Source organism: Eleutherodactylus coqui, chromosome 10 (assembly GCF_035609145.1).
Source record: "Eleutherodactylus coqui strain aEleCoq1 chromosome 10, aEleCoq1.hap1, whole genome shotgun sequence".
Classification (NCBI taxonomy): domain Eukaryota; kingdom Metazoa; phylum Chordata; class Amphibia; order Anura; family Eleutherodactylidae; genus Eleutherodactylus; species Eleutherodactylus coqui.
Window position 1 is genome coordinate 122,463,820 of NC_089846.1, and position 23,780 is coordinate 122,487,599.

The window sequence follows — 23,780 nt, forward strand, 5'->3', positions numbered from 1 at the left end:
GGGGAAGGGGTTGAAATATAAGCCCTTCCCTGAAAATAATAATGATTCCTGGTTTAAGTAAAGAAAAAAAAAAAAAATATATATATATATATATATATATATATATATATATATATATATTCACCTCTTTGCCACTGCTGTGCAAATATTCCCCAATCACAGGCAGCACTCAGCCATTCATTGAATTCAATGAATGGCCAAGCTTAACTGGAACAACCAGTGTCAGGCAGCTGCTGCCAAGGCAAATAGGATTATGGCATCCATCAAAAGAGGTCTAGGGGCGCATGACGAGAACATTGTACTCCTCTTTACAAGTCACTGATTAGACCACACATGGAATATTGTGTACAGTTTTGGGCCCTGGTACTCAGAAGGGATGTATCAGAGCATGATCAGATACAAAGGTAGGCAACAAAAGTATTAAATGGAATGGGCGGACTACAATACCCAGAGAGGTTATCAAAATTGAGTTTATTTGGTTTATAGAAAAGAAGGCTAAGGGGTGACCTAATAACTCTGTATAAATATATCAGGGGGCAATACAGAGATCTCTCCCATGATCTGCTTATGCCCAGGAATGTGACTGTGCCAGCGGGCCATCCTCTACATCTAGAGAAAAGAAGGTTTCTACACTGACAGATAAGGGGGTTCTTTACTGTAAGAGCAGTGAGACTATGGAACCCTCTAGCTGAGGATGTGGGGATGGCAAATTCAATAAGGGAGTTCAAGTGGGGCCTGGACATCTTTCTTGAGTGATACAATATTATATGTTATAATCATTAATAACTTCAAAAGGGCTGTTGATCCAGGAATTATTCCAATTACATAATAGAATGAGGGAGGAATTTGTTTCCCTTTAATTGGAAAAAAATGGCTTTTTTGCCTTCCTCTGGATCAATATTGGGGGTTAATAGGCTGAACTGGATAGACATATGTCTTTTTTCGGCCTTACTTACTATAATTCCTTATAAAGGCATGCAAGCTCCTCTGGAAACTATATGCAAAAAAGGAGATGGAACAATTCCTCTGCAGCGCCACCTATTGGATGGCAGCATTCATTGGCCAAGCTTGAAACCTACTGCAAACTGATGAGGGGCAAAAACCCTGAAACAGCTGTATGTTTAGGGTTCTCTGGCTTTTGGTCAATTCCCAGTCATTGTTATAAAGACCTGTATAAGGGATCTTACATTGATTTGCAGGAATGTTGCCATACAATATTTTGCAGGTAAAAGAAACCCAAAACACAGGAAAATAGGTCCTGCCCTATATATTTTCGCATGTAGAAAGTCCTTTTTTTTTCCTTGTGCGAGAATCTCACTAGTCAAAACAAAACCATTTAAATCACTGGTTTTGTTTTGTCATGTTTTGCGTTCGTGCAAACCGGGTATGAGGCTTTTTAAATGCATGAGAGGGAAATCACAATGCAAAAAAAGCAGATAAATGCATCATTTTTTCTGCAGGGGCTTAGTAAGATTTATGTGTATTGACTTTTCCTGTACAAACATTTTCATAGCCTTTAATTAAAGAAGAAAAATAAATAAAAATGTTAGAATGAATTTGCATGTTCTTTAGAGTGATAAATTAAAGGATACATTAGGTGAAAAAAAAAACTAAAACGATACATAGGTAAACTTGCACAATCAAGAGATTCAAAATGTGACACATGGGCTCAAATAGTGGAGTAAAGAGAAAAATACCAGTACTTACTTGGGAAGGGGGTGATCCCCCTTGTGTCATTAATTTTTCCTCTTTTTTGAGGAATACGGGCCACCTATTGACTCTATGGCAAAACCTTGTTTGGGGAAATTCTTATGTGTGGTGCTCTTTGGATGTGAGTTCACTTTACTCCAATATCCAAAACCATTCGGGCCTTGGGGCTGTGGAGAGCTGTCTAAAAGAGCCGCGGGCGGGACCAGTTTAAGTACTCAGCGGTCACCTGATCTCGCCAGACACACACTGCTGTTGGCAGGCAGAGGGCTGGCACATCACAGCAGGAAGTGGTAATGCCTTCCCTGCATGTTTATTGGCTAGAAAATGGTGCTAAACATGCGGGGAAGGAAATGCAATTGACTCGAGTACTGCGTGGTGTTCGTCTCGAGTAACGAGCATTTCGAGCACCCTAATACTCAAACGAGCATCAAGCTCGGACGAGTATGCTCGCTCATCTCTACAAGTAATCCAACAAGATAGAAAATCTATCAGCATAGATCGTAAATAGAGTTGAACGAACGTACTCTGTTTGAGTATTAGCGTACTCGATGGTGCTCGTTACGCGAACGAGCATCAAGCCGTGTTCGACCCTGCCCCAGTTTTTGGCTCCTCCCTGCCATGACGTGCCTGTTTTGGCCCCTCCCCGCCACGACGTAGCGTGCGTCAATGACAAATTTTTTATCTGGCAGGCAGGGGAGAAAGAGAAAAAGAGAGAAAGAGAGAGACACAAACCAAGAAAAAAAGAAAAAAAAAGCTTGGGACCCGACGTCCCACATACAAAAATGCTCAGGGCTCCCATTGTAGTCAATGGGGTTCATTACTCGAGTAGAGCTCTAGAATTGTACGAAAAGCTAGACTCGAATAACGCATTTGGGTGCTCGTTCATCTCTAATCGTAAACAAGAACCAATAAGAATTAATTATTTTTTGAATTGCAGTTTGGAATTCATTTTATTTAACAGAGAGCACATGCGGTCTCAGATACATGGGGCAACTCACAAAAGCACTCAGATCCAAAGTGAACAATCACAAGTTCAACATTTTGAAAGTTTTTATGAAGCATAGCGTGTCAAGACACTTTTTAGAAAAGCACAACTGCGATATGAGCCATTTTAAAGTACACCCCTCGAACGGGTTTACCCGAAATCCTTTTCTCATCTAAAGGCCCATGAGATGTTTTGGGTCTTTAGGCTAGACACTTTTGGCCCCATTAGGTCTTAATGAAGTATTGGAAAAAATCGGTGAGATTAATCTAGGATTGTGTAACCCAGAAATGTGATTCATTAAATTTTATATTATCTAGGTCTGGTTGAAACTATTTAAAATCCTTTCAACTTCACTGCATACAGTTTTAACCATGTATTTATCCTCATGACATAATGAAATGTAATTTTTAATAGATAATTCTTAAGAGGCGGCCACATCCTGATTTTGAAGCATAATACGGTTTTAAACGTTATTAGGGCTCAGTCAGACAAGCATTTTTTCATGCATGTATAGGTGCGTAAAAAAAAATGCTGAATGCATGTGGGGAAAAAGGTGTGGCCGAAGCACTGCCTCTGATTGGCTGAGTGCTGTGACCAATCACAGCCATTCAATGAAGAACAACAGTGATGGGGACTTGGGGAGTACGCGCATTGGAGCCAGACAGCACTTGTAGGTGATGTTTTGGTTTTCTTTCCTGCAGCTAGGGACTTATTGAAGGGCTTTGACAGTAGGATTTATTACTGTTAAAGCTGCATCGATTCGCACTAAACTGCAAATCGAAAAATGCGTTCTGTTTTTTCCCGGAGCATATTTTAAACGCATGTAAAAAATGGACATGTGACCGCTTTCATTGAAAAGCATTGGTTATAATGGATCCATTTCAAAAATGCACCTATACATGCGTTTAAAATTCGCTTGTCTGACTGAGCCCTTGTATTCATTATGTAATCTATTTATTGTTGAATTAAGTTTACATTTCATAATTTTTCATTTTTATTTAGTGATATATTATAGTGGCTCTATATCATTAATTACTATTAGAGATGAGCGAACGTACTCGGTAAAGGCGATTTCGCAATCGAGCACCACGATTTTCGAGTACTTCACTACTCGGGTGAAAAGTACTCGGGTGCGCCGGGGGTGAGCGGGGGGTTGCAGAGGGGAGTGGGGGGGAGAGGGAGAGAGGGCTCCCCCCTGTTTCCCGCTGCTACCCCCCGCTCCGCCGTGCCCCCCCTGCCCCCCCGGCGCACCCGAGTACTTTTCACGCGAGTAGTGAAGTACTCGAAAATCGCGGAGCTCGATTGCGAAATCGCCCTTACCGAGTATGTTCGCTCATCTCTAATTACTATGTATCAATCACTTGCACATGTAGTTTTTATCTTGCATTAGCTATAAAGTTTGTTCTATGTATCCAAATGGGGAGAACGTGATGATGTCATCACATCGAGCTGGGGAACGCACTTTTGCATCCCACTTGCAATGCTGCGGGTCAAGCGATTATATTATACTAAACCCATAGAAATTTAAACGCAACAATAATCCTGAACAATCATATCCCATCAGCAATTTTGCTATTTATAAGTGATCCTCCATTTTATTTATGGCAGATTTTTTATTTTAAAACTCTCTATTTTTATCTGATAATGTTCAATAGCCGCTGCATACCATTGATCATCCTGCACTTGTATGTGTTATTTGTACTTTGGAGAAGTGAATAAGCTTGCTCTATGTTTTTCAATGGGTATGACGTGATGATGTCATCACGTCGAGCTGAGGAACGCATGTTTTGCTTTCCATTCACAATGCCACAGGTCATGTGACACACGACAACCCCAATTACGTCATCAAACAGCGCTGGACGCTGCGGGAGTGACTGATGGGCAATACTAGGCTATGTAAGTACCGTATGTAATGTAAGTACCGTATTTTTCGCTTTATAAGACGCACTTTTTCCGCCTCCAAAGTGGGGGGGGGGGAGTTGCTGCGTCTTATAGAGTTAATTTGCAAAAAAATTTGTTCCGGTCGCCATTTTTAGCGCGATCGCGATTTAGTTAGCGCGATTGCGTGTTAAACTCGCGATCGCACAAACAAATGTGCGACCAGTCTCCTCCCCACTGCTGCCCATACATACCTCTGATTAGTCGTGAGAGCCGGCCGGTACTACTGCTGCTCCCCGCCTCCACCAAACGGCTTCCTTCCTTCCTCCTGCTGCACAGACGCGCCGCTGTGATATGGAGCGCAGTTTTTTCGGACCTCTGCTGCTCCCTCTGCTCCGTCACCCGGCACTAACCCTGCGCTGTCCCTGGGTGAGTTCAAATTTTTTCCCCCCTATTTTCCCGCTCTAAACCGGGGGTGCGTCCTATAGACCGGTGCGTCTAATAGAACGGAAAATACGGTAATAGCTATTTATACCCTCCTTTTTTATGAATTGGTCATGCTTGAAAAAGGCTCTTGAAGAGCTGAAATGCATTGCATGTTCACCTCTATTTTGTGGATTTATCGTATGTGTTTAGAACAAAAATTGTAGAGAAATAATCCATCTCAGACAGATGTGGAATTTTTTCTAGTAGCTACCTTGGGAAAGAGATCTACTCTATTTCCTGACACCACGGAAATCTCCCCATACCTGAGTAACTACTGGTATTTTTCTCTTTACTCCACCTTTACTCCACCTTTTGAGCGCGTATGTCACATTTTGATTGTCTTTCACCCCACTTGCTGGGGGGCCTTTTCTTTTTATGCATATGCTTCTCTCCACAATTGTGGATTCTGTGAGGGGTTGAGAAGAATCTCCAAAGGGTCATTCCGTGGGAACATCATTGGCATCATTTCAACGCGCTGTCCTTCTCTCTGTATATATACAATCAAGAGATTGTCCAGTGAGGAGCCATTTAAGATAAGTGGCGGGTCAGTAATGTACAAAAACACAAAGATATTTTGAAAGGCTTCTTGCCTAAAAAAGATACATGTCCTGTCAAATATTTAAGACAAAAAAATACAGCTGTTTCTGCTTTGCAAAAAATCGTGCGTCCAATTATCAAATCAAAGAGTGAATTGACTGCAGCTCCATTAATGTTGTATATTTGCTCAAATGGGAATGCAAATATCATTATGTGGGTGGGCAGGATGGAAAGAAAGCTTAAAACTAAAATGAGCAATTTAATAATATCCGAAAAGGACTGATGCCATATAATGTTTCTGCACATTTCCACTTAAAACACAATAATAACCCAGGTAACTAGAAAGAGATATGTCACTTAGAGAAAAACTGGAGGCGAGGGTACATTGTATACACATTAGCACAATAAACAAATAAAGTACAATTATTTGCCAAATGCAATGTCCTCAGTACTCAATACTAGTAATTATTAGGAAATTATAGTAACACTGTTTCTGGTGGCGCAATGCGCCACACACCTTTGCTACATGCACGTCACACACACAACTTTGGTACTTGACATGCGCCTGAGAGACATGACATGCACATGGTACAAACACACCTCTGCTATATTATATGCGCGTGACAGACAGAGCTGTGCAACAGTACATGCACATGTTACAAATTCAGCTCTGCTACATAACATGTGCGTCATAGACACAGCTTTGGTGCATGACATTTGCTATATGACATACTTTCTATCAGCTTATCCAGTATGCAGTACTACCAAACTCCAGAATGGCTCCTCCCACAGCAGTGACGTCACCACAGGTCTTTCAGCCCATCGGATCTCTGTAGTGACGGTAGGTCACTTTCTCCTGTCAGAGCTGCTGAGTTGTGCCTGACATAATAACAGCTTAGTTGTATTCTCAATGTGTTAGAGCCTGCCAATTTGGTGCCAGGGGGCAGAGCTATGACCGGGCCAGAGCTGTGACATCGCCAGGGAGCCGAGCTATGAGACTCATTCACACACATACTTCCATACATACAAACAGACAAGTGGTCGTTAGTTTGATTAATCTTTTTCTGCTGCAGCCTTTTTTTAATTTTCAATTTTTCCTTCTCCTTTTCAAAAGATTTTTCCTTTTTTTTTTTTCCCTGTAACATAGTTACATGAGGGCTTGTTTTTGTGAGATGAGTTATATTTTTCAATGGTACGATTTAACGCATCATGTAATATGTTGGAAAACTAAAAAATTTCTGAAATGAAAAAACAAAACACAATTGTATCATTTTTAGGGAGTTATCTCTGCAGCGTCAAGTAAAAATGACATCTAACTATACTGTGGATCACTATGATTGTGGCAATACCAAATTCATGAAGTTTTTTTTTAATGTTTTACTACATAAAAAATACCCTCTAAGGCCTCAGTCAGACGGGCGTTTTTGCGCCCGATTTGCGCATGCGCATGCGTCCGGCGATTTTTTTAAAACCATTGCTTTGCAATGGTATCGGACACATGAGCGCTTTTTATGCGCTCGTCCGATAAATTATAGAACAGAAATCGCAGATCGCACCTATCTGCGATCCCTGTTCTCTTCTCTATATGCGCTCAATGGGGCCGGCGGCAGCAGCGCCGACCCCATTGAGAACATATAGAAGACAAATCATTCTTCTCTGCCACAGCTGTAACAGCTGTGCAGAGAAGAACGATGTTTGCCCATTGAATTCAATGGAGCCGGCAATACAACCGGCTCCATTGAAAGCAATGGGCTGCCGGCGTGCGCGGGATGAATTGTCGGGAAGGGCTTAAATATATAAGCCCTTCCCTGCAATTCATCCAGAAATGTGTTAAAATAAAAAAAATATATATACTCAGTATATATATATATATATATATATATATATATATATATACTCAGCGCTGAGCCAATCAGGGGCAGGTCTGACTCACACCCCCTTCACACCCACTGCAAGCCGGCCGCGCTGAACTCCGTCTGCCGGGACAAGGTGAGTATATATATATTTTTTATTTTAACACATTTCTGGATGACTTGCAGGGAAGAGCTTATATATTTAAGCCCTTCCCGACAATTCATCCCGCGCTCGCCCACAGCGCATTGCTTTCAATGGCGCCGGCTGTATTGCCGGCTCCATTGAATGCAATGCGCTGGACAGTTCCGGCTCGTTTCTAATGAAACGCGGCTAGGAGCAGATTTTCGGGCGATTTTTGGGCCCCGGTCACGCGATTTGCGGATGCGCATCCGTCATGCGATCCGCAAATCGCGCGAAAAAACGCCCGTCTGACTAAGGCCTCAGAGCAAATCTTTGCTTTCTGTTGCCATCTTTTAACAATCATAAATTGTATTTTTTTTTTCATTTACATGTTTGTATGGGGTTCATTTTTTGATTACTTTTAATTTATTTTTTCTTTGAGAAAGGTTGGCTAAAAGCATACAATTTTGCCATTGCATTTTTGTTTTTTTCTGAAAGTGTTCAACGTGCAGCCTTAATAGTGTGATATTTTAATATATTGGATTTTTATGGATGCAGCAATACCAATTTCATTTACATTTTTTTTTAATTTTGTGATCTGATGATTGGGAAAACATTTTTAATCTTTAAATATTTTTTTCTAATAATCAAAAAATCTTTATTTTACTTTAAATTTATTTGTTTATATTTCGTCATAGGGGACCTGAACCTTTAATCTATTGGTATTGCTTTTTACTGAATGACTGATCATAGAATTGCATTATACTGAATTTTTATTGGCACTCTGTTAAGACGTGCCACCAGCAAATCATAATAGACGAACAGTCATGGCAAGAGTCCCATGACTACGTGACAGCTGGATGGTACCCCATGAACTAATTATGGGGACCATTCGGGACATCTCTGGGCCGCTTAGGACATGAAATGCCACTGTCAGAATTGACAGCGGCATTTAAAGGGTTAACAGCTGCAATCAGAGTTATCTTCGATCGTGGCTGTTACAGACAGGTGTCAGCTGTCAAAGATGACCACCAACAATAATGTATGGAGTGAGCTCGCTCTATACAATGACACCCCCATACAGCACACCCATGTACATATGAGGCACATATCAGGAAATGGTTAAATGAGACATTAATTGTTTTGTTGGAAAAATAGGCTGTGTGAATTTTGATATATTCATTAATTTTACAGTTTTATTTTCGCTCTCTAGACGTATTTGAACTCGAGAACCTCGAGAATTAAGCAGAACTCTGTCTATCCCTTTAATTCCAAATCCAGAGCTAGCACAATTATAAAAAAGCTTAGCTGCATTAATACCGAGGATATATGTTCCCTCACTTTTCATCTAAATCCCTGTGAGGACTCTAAATGGCATACAGCATGCTGTCAGCTGACCTATACAGCAATGGTCACTGCATACCTTCCTCCTATGTACTGCATACTTCTTGATCTATCCCTCTGAACCAGTGGGTGGGCCTACTTGTAAATAAAAGAGACAACAGACACTAGTGACCTCATTTAGCAAAACTAACAGTAAAACTGTCTTTCAGAGGCGTAATGTAAAGCTCCTGGGCCCCAATGCAAAATTTGCAACAGGACCCCCCAAATATAATACTTTATTTAAAATATTGTGCTCCTTCTATGGAGAAGAGAGGCTTTTTTGGGCCCCCTAAGGCTCCTGGGCAATGTGGGTTGACAAGCCAAAGCCCTTATCCATGACAATTATGAATGGGACTTGTGGACCTGAAGAACCAGGAAGCAGCCATTGCTTTGGCAGGGCCAGCTGGTTAGAAAAAAACACAGCCCCATTCTGGAAGCCCTGAAAATGTAAGCAACCACAATGCTTTCGTAGGCCCCGATATCCACAAGTAAAAAACAACTAGTTGCTGTCAGCTACCATCAACAGAACTATGGCACAGTACTGCTTACAGTTGTAATATCGGGACCTTGAGTGGGTGGTTCTTCACACAGATGTGCTTACCATCTAGGGTGCTGATAGTTTAGAGACTGCATAGCAGCTTGAAATCCCTCAGCAATGTCCATCCATGCTTGCAGAGAGGGCAGCAACATCACTGATGGCTTCAGCTGTTCTTAAATAACAATGCAGGTCTTTCTCATGGCCCCACTGATGGTGGAGTGCGCTAAGAGGAACTCAAAATGCAGTGATGCAAATGAGTTCCTGGTGGTGAGGAATCTGTAACGACAAGGCAGGCACAGATATTATAGGGGAAAAGAATCTATAAACCACAAAACACATGGAAACCAGATTTCTTTTCAGGGCTCAAACCATGACCTGCTGTACTCTAGTCAGTAGCTCTCCCCAGTGAGCTATCCAGCTTGCTGGACAAGCTCCCCTGCATAACCTTCTTCTTGTCCATAGCTCCTGCTCCTGGTTCCCTATTGGCCCCTCCCTGTTCCCTGATTGCACTTCCTATATAAGCCTGGCCCTGCCAATCCCTCAGTGTGTGACTATTCTGCTCCGAAGCATTGATTGATCTAGCTCCACTTTTGCCTGATTCTCTGCTATTGTGACAAGACCTCCTGCTACCAACTTCTGGCTTTCCATCTAACTACATTACCTGCCTCATCCATTTGTACTGCAAACCATGACCACCCGTTACTGACTTCTGGCTTTCCATCTGACAATGTTACCAGCCTCATCATTTGTACTGCAAACAACAACATTTAGTTTCTGACTTCTAACTTTTCCCTGATTACCCTCTAGACCTGCAGCTATTACACCTAAGGCCCCCCTTAGTGCCTGAATCGCTACATTTCTCTAACCTCAGGGTGACCTGCAGACACTCCTCAGGGAAGATACATTGGTGCATGTTAGTGTCAGAATAGCTCAATCCAAAATGCACCTCCTCCAGCAGCTTGTCGAATGATGACACGGACATGCGACAGAAAGCTTTGAACATTTCTGGATGCATGCGCAAGTCGTAGTAAGGACCACTGAAGTCACCCTTACTGGGTCGCTGAAACACCAGAGAGTGAACCCAGAGCCTCTGCTTCTTTCTGCTTGGCTCTTCTTATAGCATTGGCCGTGATGCTTCAAAAAAGTATACACCAGCCAAGCCAAGAGAGCAGTATCCCGTTCTGAAGGCATGGTTCTAAGAGCAAAGTCAACAGCTCTCACCATGACAAAAGCACAACCGAATGTCATCTGGGTGTTCGCCTTTATAAAGGGTTTTTTTCTAGGGAGTTAAGTTAACTTTTTGATGTAATTACCTGCCTGCGATTTTTCTTCCACATGAACGATACATTGTGCATACATATACACCTGTGCGGAAAAACATTCACATTGTGATCGTTTGCAAACATCCACAAGTCATTTCCACAATGTCTCGCAGGCCTTCTGCTGCGGAAAAACGCATGCAGAATCCGAGCCGCCTATGGGAGCCCAGCCTAATGGTTACCAATACGCTTTTAGTGTAACTTTAAAGCCACAAATTGTAGCTTTACAAAGTCACCAAAATATATAGCCAGAGCTACAGATATTGAAAATAGAACAAGCTTTGTTCCTCTTAAACTGCAATGTCAAACAGAACAAACAAAGCTCCTCCAACACTACTAAGGAAATGTTACATTTTAATGTTAGATTTAAGTGGTTTTGTTACTGTTTTTGGCCACATTATGGTTTATTTAATCAAAGAATAACAGTAATACTATATTTTATGGTCAATCAAAGAAAAATGGCCGTTACTTACTGACTGAGGAGTGCAGATAGATGCATCCTCCTCTCACCATGCAGGTAGCTCACTACCAAATCATGTCGTCATTAATAGGTTGCTGGTCTGCATGGTGAACTACATATATCAGAATGGTCTGGCACCCTGTATCCACTATGTGTGGGTGTGTACACCAAGCATCCACCCCCCTCATTATCAGGAGGCAGTGTGAGTGGCTGTCTTATCGGTGTCCTGCACAGGTGTAATTCGCTCCCTCATTTGATAGTCAGCTACCTGCATGGTGAGAGGAGGATGCATCTATATGCACTCCTCAGTCAGTAAGTAACGGCCATTTTTCTGTGCTTGTTTTTAATTCTTGATTTCCCCTTCTGTGATGCATTTATATTAGTGTAGGGACCCACTACCACGCAAGGAACCGTGAAGTGGTTAGTGGGCTCATGTATCTTGGCCAACATCCAACCAATGCCTTGCATTTATTATCTATCATTCACATGCAGCGTGGCATTAATACTCCAGGGGGAGCCGAGGGAGGCAGTACCAATGTGGTTCACTGATGGATATGCAGGGCAACCCGCCGAATTATCATGGTGTCATTAATAGGCTGCTGGTCTGCATGGTGAACTACATATATCAGAATGGTCTGGCACCCTGTATCCACTATGTGTGGGAGTATACACCAAGCAGCCACCCCCCTCATTATCAGGAGGCAGTGTGAGTGGGTGTCCTATCGGTGCCCTCACAGGTGTTATTGGCTCCTCCATTTGGTAGTCAGCTACCTGCATGGTGAGAGGAGGATGCATCTATATGCACTCCTCAGTCAGTAAGTAACGGCCATTTTTCTGTGATTGTTTTTAATTCTTGATTTCCCCTTCTGTGATGCATTTATATTTTATGGTCAGTACAAATCCTCATGGTGTCCAGCGCAGGACTTGACCCTGATTTCCAAGTAATGTACATGTTTGTAGCATCCCCCAAAGGCGGTTGCCTATTCTATGTGTTTCCTCATCTCTGCCCTTCTAAATTCTTATGGGATTTATCTCAGATTGTTATTTTACAAAGTGTTATTGAATATATAAGACCTAGCAAAATAGGTGATCCGGCATTTTGCAACAGATTTCTTATGCAGATCAATATTTGCTGCTTATGATGTATTAGAAGCTGAAATATGAATTCCTATTTTTGTATGACATACATGTCCTAATAAGAAAAAGTTATTTATCCACGAGATGCAGGAAAAGCAAATTTTCAAAGTTTTACTCAATCAGTTTCTCTAATCAGAGCTTTTTCAGACATGCTTCAGGCAGCTCAAATCTGAGTTGCATGTTCTTGGAGAGGATTGCTAATGACTTCTAATGAACTGAATCTTTTTTTAGAAGAAACTCTTTGGCATTTTTTAGAGAATCAGTCACTCATTGATTTTGTTATGGGATCCTTGGATCTAGTACATTTTCCTATTTACTTAGTTTCTGAATTAAATCCTTTGGATCCCCGGGACATTTTTTTTTCTTTCTTTCATTTCTATATGATTTTTTTCTTTGTCTTTTTGATCTACTTAGGCAAATGATATTATTAGATATGGCCGTCAATAAACATATATCCAAATACACAAACATCTGTATGTCCTTTCCTTGCTGAGTGGAAAGAAATAAGTGAGTTTGGCCTATCATTTCTCTCACATTAAAATGAAAGGGATTTTCCAGAAAACATTAATATGTAATTGCCCTTTCTTTTAGGGGTTAGCACATACTCACTAAACTACCTCTCTCCAATCTATCCCTGCACTTCCTATATTTGGCATCCACAGCCTATCCTGGATGTACAAGCAGTCTATTTAGCCATTGTGACAAAGTCCTTGTTAATGGGGCATTTCAGGTTCTGATTCCTGATTGATTCCTGACAATTCTGACTTCTGTGCTCCCTGACCTCACCTCTGTTTACTGAACTTTGTTATTGCTTGTCACCTGACCTGACATTCTACCTGGACCTCTAAATTGCTACTGTGCCACCAGCCCCAACCTTTTCTATGCTACTGGATAAGCACCTGTTCACATCATAAGGTACTATGCTTTGGCCTTGTGCAGTGTCAGCAGCAATACAGCCATAACTATCTGCATGTGTAATAGCTTGGGGACTCTGCAGCAAAGACCGTATCCTGGTTAGAGGGGTCAAAGGTGAAAACTGGGGTTCCTTAGGTGCTGCCTTCTCACATAGCCCAAAGCCAAACCAGCATCTGGCAAGGTAAATCCACATCTGTCTTACAACTTCATTTCTCCTTTGGTGGTGCTACAAGGAAATTTAGCATTCACTGCCAAGTTTCTCACAGTTAATATCTGATCATTGGGGGTCCCAGCAGAGGGACACCTAGTGATCAGCTTATTGTTAAGGGACCCTTATAATAAGTAAGAATTGTCCAAACAGGAAAGCTCTGTTAACCCTTTCCAATCCACTGTCTGACGTCTGAAGACATTAAGATTTAAGGCTGTACAGCTCCAATGTTGGAAGACGTCCGTCGTGGTTCTTTTACTGAATATTGGCAGCCTCTCTGCTGTCGGAGCCTATCCAACGTGTCACCTCATGCAGTACTGGTTTAAGCCAGCAGATAGCGCCGCTGTATAACAGCAGAAAAAGACTAACCCCCCTAGGAAAACCAGAATACAAATTCGATTGGAAAGGGTTAAAGGAGCTCAACTGCAGTACTAGGCATAACAGCATGAAGAATGGCAAAAACCACTTTGTGATGGATAAGCATTGAAGGTGCTGCAGCTCCTCTATAGTTCTGATCATTGAGGCTGCTGGAGGTTGAACAGGCTATCAATGTTTTTGTGTTTCCACAAAATCCCTTTAGGATACTAATATGAAAAGAAGAAATTAAAATCCTTAACCAAATGTGCTTTTGATGAATCCTAGTCTTTGCTGAGCTGACTATTACTATTTATTTCTAAACATTTGCTATATGTAATAAAATAACTATGAAGTATTGTGGCTTGAGGTGGGAAATGCTAATATAGAATTACGGATTTGCTTATTGAAGTATATATCTTGAAGCAGTGAACTCGGTTGGGTTTATTTTGTTGTTTTAGGCTTGATTCATTGACCTCAGGCTTATTTAACTGATCTGTAAACATAAATGCATTAATTTTCCTGAAGTATGACTCTAAGTCTAGCGTTAAGCAAACATTCTACCCAGAACACAAACAAATAATAGATGATGACCAACTAGCTGGTCTTTTGAAAATGTTTTAATCCACAGCGAAATCTGTGTTGTTACTTCTATAATATCGTTAATGATAATACTGTAGATAGTGGAACTCTTATGTAGGATTTGAGATTCAAAGGAAATAATTCTGATTTTGATCTCGGCAAATCAATGGCGGAGAGAAGAAAGAGTTCACATATTATATCGTTGCCGTGTCTTAGCATTCAAGACATTGGAGGATGAAATAAGTATCTAAAATATTATATTTCAACCCTCACTGTCTTATATTTGGGAAATAGTACTTTATATATTGCTGCAGCTCCTTTGCCTTTGTGATAATAGCAGCTCATTTAATATAAGCAAAGTTATGTTCTAAAATGTCTAAACTAGATAGACTATTTTTTTCCATTTAGTCAGTAATCAAAATGTTCTGATATATTGTGCAATATATCAGTTCCTCTGTGTAATCTCATAATTAGTGATGAGCGAATTTTAGAAAAGTTTGGCCAGTTTGTTAAATTCCTTCAAAACATTCAGTTTGATATAAATTAGTTTGAACCGAGCCGGAACTTCACTAATACACTTAAAAAAACTGTATAACACTCTCTAAGAGCCATAAAAGCCCTGTATGACACTCTTATGTCACCTGGAAGTAATTTTGAGTAGTTTTTAAGGCAAAGTTCATGTAGAAAAAGAAAGAAAACAAAAGAAAGAAGGAAAAAAGGAGCAGCAAGAAGATTAGATCATTCTTCTTCTTCCCCTTCTTTTTTCTCGTATTTCCTTCTTTTCCTTCCCTCTCTTTATTTCTCTTCTCCTTTACCTTTTTTCTTCTCCTCCTATTTCCTTTACTTTCCTTCTTCTTTTCTGTTATTAGCTGGTTCAGTAGAAACAAATCTGTTAAAAAGTTTTAAGTGAAGTGTAATGCATATAACCCAAGTATGCCATTTTTTAGAGGCTCAAGTCTTAAAGGGGTGGTCTCGCGAAACCAAGTGGGGTTATACACTTCCGTATGGCCATATTAATGCACTTTGTAATATACATCGTGCATTAAATATGAGCCATACAGAAGTTATTTCACTTACCTGCTCCGTTGCTAGCGTCCTCGTCTCCATGGTTCCGTCTAAATTCGCCGGCAGCTTGCTTTTTTAGACGCGCTTGCGCAGTCCGGTCTTCTCCATTCAGCACGAGCCGCTTCAGTGTGCTCCCCGCTACAGCTCTTCTGCGCATGCGCAGACGAGCTGTCACTGCTCGGGAGCGCGCTGGAGCGGCCATTCTGTACCTTCCTCTGTTAGAGGAAGGTGCAGAAACTGGAGCTGCCCAGCGGAGAAGCCCAGCCCAGCCCAGCAGCCCCGAGAAGCGTCCCAGGTAAGTGATGGGTCGGGGGGGGGGGGCTGCCGCTGCGCCGGGCTGCCGCTGCGCCGGGGGAACTAGCGCTGGGCCGGGGGGCTGTCGCTGCGCCGGGGGGGCTGCCGCTGTGATGGGGGAACTAGCGCTAGGCCGGGGGGGGGGGGGCTGTCGCTGCACCGGGGGGGCTGCCGCTGTGATGGGGGGGCTGCCGATGTGATGGGGGAACTAGCGCTAGGCCGGGGGGGCTGTCGCTGCGCCGGGGGGGGGGCTGCCGATGTGATGGGGGAACTAGCGCTAGGCCGGGGGGGCTGTCGCTGCGCCGGGGGGGCTGCCGCTGTGATGGGGGGGCTGTCGCTGCGCCGGGGGGGCTGCCGCTGTGATGGGGGAACTAGCGCTAGGCCGGGGGGGGCTGTCGCTGTGATGGGGGGGGGGGGCTGCGCCGGTTACCTTCTGCCTGGCGGTGGGTGACTGGTCGGCGGCTGCGGGGCGTCCGGTCGGCGGCTGCTTGGCGTCCGGTTGCCATGGAGACACAGCTGGCAGCGTCTCGGGAGCGCGCACGTCGGGATGCAGCGAGCGACGGGGAAAGAGCCGGCGGCCATCTTGGGGAAACTTTTATAAGTTGCTGAAACGCTGGAACGGTAAGTAGAAACCAGCTAGGAAAGTAATTTACAGGGGTAATTAGTAATGTATGTTTAATTAGGGGGACTGGGCAAAAAAAAAAATCACTGCTTCCTCGAGACAACCCCTTTAAGGACAAGTATAGTGCAGTAAAAATGGTATGTCAACTTTATTCTGTGAGCCAATACAGTTCTGGTAATACCAAGTATATATATATATATATATATATATATATATATATATATATATATATATATATTACTACTTTCACAAAATAAACTTTTTTATTTAACAAAAGTTGCTTTCCATTGCCATATTCTTATCTTTTCATCAATTTGGCCATGTGAGGATGCATTTTTTGCTTATATACATCTTCATGATTACTCTTTATTCTTTTCTTAGGGAGCTGGGTTACAAAGTAACCGTAATTCTTGCATTCTGTACTTTTTTTTTACTGTATTCACTGTGTGGGATAAACAGTGAAATAGTTTATTAGTGTTGCCTGGCTTGATCAACTGATTTTCACTTAATCTCCTTCTCATCCTTCTTCCTCTTGTAATATGTATGTGCTATGTATATAAAGGTCATTATTATTAAGAAACCCACAGAGAATATAGAAAACAAGAAAGGAGAGACATAGTGGCTCAGTGTTTAGTGCTGGTACTGTCCAGCACTATGGTTCCAGGTTCAAATCTGGCCAAGGATAATTTTTGTATGGAGTTTCTATGTTCTCTGTGGGTTTCATAAGAATGACCTTTATTTATATAGCATATACATGCTACACAGGAGGAGAAGGATGGAGGAAGAATTGGGAAAAGGGAAGGAAAAGCTTTCTGTTTATAGCTGTTGATTTCCAGTACTGGGGTCCCAGGCTCCAGTCAGGCCTAGGAAAACATCTGCATGGAGTGAATATAGACTGTGAGCCGCAATAAAGATGATCATTATGAAAAAAGAAACTCATGCAGATATTGTCTTTGGCGAGATTAGAATCTAGAGCCTGAGGGCTGCAAGGGAACAATGCTAGCCATTAAGCCACAGAGGAGATGGTGGCAATTTTTATAATATAGCTGTATTAGAGACCTTCTGGAGGCCAAATTAATTAACACAATTTTTACTCCCATTGACTTTAACGGGCATCGGGATCATGCAAATACAATTTTTAATTGTTTTTGGAAAATCAGGCCAGTATCGACTGTGGCATCTAACTATTTAGCTGCCATGACTGGTGTTAACCGTCTGAAGAACACTTGGCTGCAGAGCCCACTCCATGCATTCCTTATGACTGCCTAATGTATATTATTTATGTGCTCTAGTCAGGGATTGGTTAAAAGGACAAATTGGGAGCTCTAGGTGTATAATGTAGTTCAGCTAGGATTAAGTTCGAACTTTTTCTAACACATTTTCTCTCTTTGTACTTTTGGAGCATGAAGATGCTGTACACATATTTCCATCATGGCTAAGACTTGAATGGCTTCACTTTTGTGGAACGCAGTAAGTATGTGTATACCAAGCCAGTGCTTCTTGGGAAGTCAGAATATACAGTCCTATCACAGTGGAAAATTTTCATTGATATTTCCAGAATTCACTGTGTGGGAAATAACTTTGCATAAAATGCCTGCATCCTTAAATAAAGTATATATTTCTAGCTGTGAGTAAAACTTGGCTGCATAAATTAGAACACCAACACAGTATCCCTCTGCCAAGAAAAGGCTTCAAAATATCAAAGAAATATTTTTGTTAATGAGCCAAGATAATGAATGTATAAAAACAAAGTTGATTAACAAGTTTGTGACAAGAAATGGCATTCAATATTGTCTGCATGGTCTTGATTTGCGTTAAAAGAATATTGTACTATTTCTATATAATCGTTAATTAAAAGAACCAAAAACAAAGTCATTGGCACAGTACAGACTTTAGAAGTAAAAGGTGAACTTTTACTTACAGCAGAAGTAAAATATTTTCTCTAGGCAAACATATAAGTAATAATACCAATCCTTCTTTACTAGAGATGAGCGAGCACCAAAATGCTCGGGTGCTCGTTACTCGGAACGAACTTTTCGCGATGCTCGAGGGTTCGTTTCGAATAACGAACCCCATTGAAGTCAATGGGCGACCCGAGCATTTTTGTATTTCGCCGATGCTCGCTAAGGTTTTCATGTGTGAAAATCTGGGCAATTCAAGAAAGTGATGGGAACGACACAGCAACGGATAGGGCAGGCGAGGGGCTACGTGTTGGGCTGCATCTCAAGTTCACAAGTCCCACTATTAAGCCACAATACCGGCAAGAGTGGGCCCCCCCCCTCCCAAAAACTTTTACTTCTAAAAAGCCCTCATTAGCATGGCATACCTTTGCTAAGCACCACACTAGCTACAACAAAGCACAATCACTGCCTGGATGACACTCCGCTGCCACTTCTCCTGGGTTACATGCTGCCCAACCGCCCCCCCTCCCCCCCCACAGCGCACACCAAAGTGTCCCTGCGCAGCCTTCAGCTGCCCTAATGCCACACCACCCTCATGTCTATTTAGAAGTGCGTCTGCCATGAGGAGGAACCGCAGACACACACTGCAGAGGGTTGGCACGGCTAGGCAGCGACCCTCTTTAAAAGGGGCGATAGCCCACAATGCTGTACAGAAGCAATGAGAAATAGAATCCTGTGCCACCGCCATCAGGAGCTGCACACGTGGGCATAGCAATGGGGAACCTATGTGCCACACACTATTCATTCTGTCAAGGTGTCTGCATGCCCCAGTCAGACTGGTAATATGTACCTTAACAGTAACCGTGTTGGTGGTAATGTGGTGGTGACTGCGGACCTAGTAGCGCGGTTTTATTTTGTTGGTTTTCGGAATGTGGCCAGGATTAAGTGGGCCGTGGCGGGGGGATGTTTTTGAGGCACTACGTGTCCTCTCCACGTGTCCGTGGTTATATGCACCTTAACAGTAACCGCGTTGGTGGTAATGTGGTGGTGACTGCGGACCTAGTAGCACGGTTTTATTTTGTTGGTTTTCGGAATGTGGCCAGGATTAAGTGGGCCGTGGCGGGGGGATGGTGGGGGGGGCTCTCTTGTAGTGTCGGTAAAGGTGAAATTCTTGGACTGGCACCAGACGAACCAATGCAAAGGCATTTGCCAAGAATGTTTTCCCTGTTGGAGGAGGAGGGGGATGTTTTTGAGGCACTACGTGTCCTCTCCACGTGTCCGTGGTTATATGCAGCTTAACAGTAACCGCGTTGGTGGGAAATGGCCTCGCCGCCATCATGTCTTTGGGAAGCCTCTGTTTCCACACCCCAGAGACATACCATTAGCAGCGGTATAGGCAGAGCCCAGAATTCGTAACATTTCAGCCGTAGCATTAGGACAGGCCCCACTAACATATCACTAGCAGCATTATAGCGGGAGCACAGTCTTCGTTCCATGTCAGCAATAGTAGCACTCAAGACAGGCCCCAGTAACAATTCCGAAGCAGCAGTATAGCGGGAGCGCAGTCTTCGTTCCATGTCAGTAATAGTAGCACTCAAGACAGGCCCCAGTAACAATTCCGAAGCAGCAGTATAGCGGGAGCGCAGTCTTCGTTCCATGTCAGTAATAGTAGCACTCAAGACAGGCCCCAGTAACAATTCCGAAGCAGCAGTATAGCGGGAGCGCAGTCTTCGTTCCATGTCAGCAATAGTAGCACTCAAGACAGGCCCCAGTAACAATTCCGAAGCAGCAGTATAGCGGGAGCGCAGTCTTCGTTCCATGTCAGCAATAGTAGCACTCAAGACAGGCCCCAGTAACAATTCCGAAGCAGCAGTATAGTGGGAGCGCAGTCTTAGTTCCATTTCAGTAGCTGCAGTATAGCCAAGGCCCAAGTTACATTTATGTAGCTAAAGTGTAGGCCAACCCCACACACACTTCTGTACCATGAGTGCAGGCGAAGAACATACAAATTGCTATGATTACACTGTAGGTGAGGGCCCCAAAAAATTGGTGTACCAACAGTACTAATGTACCTCAGTAAAAATTGTCCATGCCCAACCAAGATGGCAGGTGAAACCCATTAATCGCTTTGGTTAATGTGGCTTAAGTGGTAACTAGGCCTGGAGGCAGCCCAGTTTAACGAAAAATTGGTTCAAGTTAAAGTTTCAACGCTTTTAAGAGCATTGAAACATATAAAAATTGTTTAGAAAAATTAGATGAGTGAGCCTTGTGGCCCTAAGAAAAATTGTCCGTTCAGCGTGATTACGTGAGGTTTCAGGAGGAGGAGCAGGAGGAGGAGGAGGAATATTAGACACAGATTGATGAAGCAGAAATGTCCCCGTTTTGGATGGTGAGAGAGAACGTAGCTTCCATCCGCGGGTGCAGCCTACGTATTGCTTACATATCGCTGCTGTCCGCTGGTGGAGAAGAGAAGTCTAGGGAAATCCAGGCTTTGTTCATCTTGATTAGTGTTAGCCTGTCGGCACTGTCGGTTGACAGGCGGGTACGCTTATCTGTGATGATTCCCCCAGCCGCACTAAACACCCTCTCCGACAAGACGCTAGCCGCAGGACAAGCAAGCACCTCCAGGGCATACAGCGCGAGTTCAGGCCACGTGTCCAGCTTCGACACCCAGTAGTTGTAGGTGGCAGAGGCGTCACGGAGGACGGTCGTGCGATCCGCTACGTACTCCCTCACCATCCTTTTACAGTGCTCCCGCCGACTCAGCCTTGACTGGGGAGCGGTGACACAGTCTTGCTGCGGAGCCATAAAGCTGTCCAGGCCCTTAAAGACTGTTGCACTGCCTGGGCTGTACATGCCGCTCGATCTCCGCACCTCCCCTGCTACCTGGCCCTCGGAACTGCGCCTTCTGCCACTAGCGCTGTCGGATGGGAATTTTACCATCAGCTTGTCCGCCAGGGTCCTGTGGTATAGCAACACTCTCGAACCCCTTTCCTCTTCGGGAATGAGACTGGGAAGGTTCTCCTTATAGCGTGGGTCGAGCAGTGTGTACACCCAGTAATCCGTAGTGGCCAGAATGCGTGCAACGCGAGGGTCACGAGAAAGGCATCCTAACATGAAGTCAGCCATGTGTGCCAGGGTACCCGTACGCAACACATGGCAGTCTTCACTAGGAAGATCACTTTCAGGATCCTCCTCCTCCTCCTCCTCATTCTCCTCAGGCCATACACGCTGAAAGGATGACAGGCAAGCAGCAGGGGCACCGTCAGCAGTGGGCCAAGCTGTCTTTTCCCCCTCCTCCTCATCCTCATCATGCTCCTCCTCCTCCTGAATGCGCTGAGATATAGACAGGAGGGTGCTCTGACTATCCAGCGACATACTGTCTTCCCCCGCCTCCGTTTCCGAGCGCAAAGCGGCTGCCTTTATGGTTTGCAGGGAACTTCTCAAGATGCATAGCAGAGGAATGGTGACGCTAATGATTGCAGCATCGCCGCTCACCACCTGGGTAGACTGCTCAAAGTTTCCAAGGACCTGGCAGATGTCTGCCAACCAGGCCCACTCTTCTGAAAAGAATTGAGGAGGCTGACTCCCACTGCGCCGCCCATGTTGGAGTTGGTATTCCACGATAGCTCTACGCTGCTCATAGAGCCTGGCCAACATGTGGAGCGTAGATTTCCACCGTGTGGGCACGTCGCACAGCAGTCGGTGCACTGGCAGATTAAAGCGATGTTGCAGGGTGCGCAGGGTGGCAGCGTCCGTGTGGGACTTGCGGAAATGTGCGCAGAGCCGGCGCACCTTTACGAGCAGGTCTGACAAGCGTGGGTAGCTTTTCAGAAAGCGCTGAACCACCAAATTAAAGACGTGGGCCAGGCATGGCACGTGCGTGAGGCTGCCGAGCTGCAGAGCCGCCACCAGGTTACGGCCGTTGTCACACACGACCATGCCCGGTTGGAGGCTCAGCGGCGCAAGCCAACGGTCGGTCTGCTCTGTCAGACCCTGCAGCAGTTCGTGGGCCGTGTGCCTCCTATCTCCTAAGCTGAGTAGTTTCAGCACGGCCTGCTGACGCTTGCCCACCGCTGTGCTGCCACGCCGCGCGACACCGACTGCTGGCGACATGCTGCTGCTGCTGACACATCTAGATTGCGAGACAGAGGTTGAGGAGGAGGAGGAGGAGGAGGGTGCTTTAGTGGAGGAAGCATACACCGCCGAACATACCAGCACCGAGCTGGGGCCCGCAATTCTGGGGGTGGGTAGGACGTGAGCGGTCCCAGGCTCTGACTCTGTCCCAGCCTCCACTAAATTCACCCAATGTGCCGTCAGGGAGATGTAGTGGCCCTGCCCGCCTGTGCTTGTCCACGTGTTCGTAGTTAAGTGGACCTTGCCACTAACCGCATTGGTGAGGGCGCGTACAATGTTGCGGGAGACGTGGTCGTGCAGGGCTGGGACGGCACATCGGGAAAAGTAGTGGCGACTGGGAACTGAGTAGCGCGGGGCCGCCGCCGCCATCATAGCTTTGAAAGCCTCCGTTTCCACAACCCTATACGGCAGCATCTCAAGGCTGATAAATTTGGCGATGTGGACGGTTAACGATTGAGCGTGCGGGTGCGTGGCGGCGTACTTGCGCTTGCGCTCCAACACTTGCGCTAGCGACGGCTGGACTGTGCGGTGCGAGCCATTGGTGGATGGGGCCGAGGACAGCAGAGGTGAGGGTGTGGGTTCAGGCCATGAGACGGTTGTGCCTGTGTCCTGAGAGGGGGGTTGTATCTCAGTGGCAGGTTGGGGCACAGGGGGAGAGGCAGCGGTGCAAACCGGAGGCGGTGAACGGCCTTCGTCCCACCTTGTGGAGTGCTTGGCCATCATATGTCTGCGCATGCTGGTGGTGGTGAGGCTGTTGGTGGTGGCTCCCCGTCTGATCTTGGCGCAACAAAGGTTGCACACCACTGTTTGTCGGTCCTCAGGCGTCTCTGTGAAAAACTGCCAGACCTTTGAGCACCTCGGCCTCTGCAGGGTGGCATGGCGCGAGGGGGCGCTTTGGGAAACAGTTGGTGGATTATTCAGTCTGGCCCTGCCTCTACCCCTGGACACCGCACTGCCTCTTGCAACCTGCCCTGCTGCTGCCTCCCCCTCTGAAGACCTGTCCTGAGTAGGCGTTGCACACCAGGTGGGGTCAGTCACCTCATCGTCCAGCTGCTCTTCCTCCGAATCCTCTGTGCGCTCCTCCCTCGCACTTACTGCCCTTACTACTACCTCACTGCAAGACAACTGTGTCTCATCGTCATCGTCCTCCTCACCCACTGAAAGGTCTTGAGACAGTTGGCAGAAGTCCCCAGCCTCATCCCCCGGACCCCGGGAACTTTCCAATGGTTGGGCATCAGTGACGATAAACTCCTCTGGTGGGAGAGGAACCACTGCTGCCCAATCTGAGCAGGGGC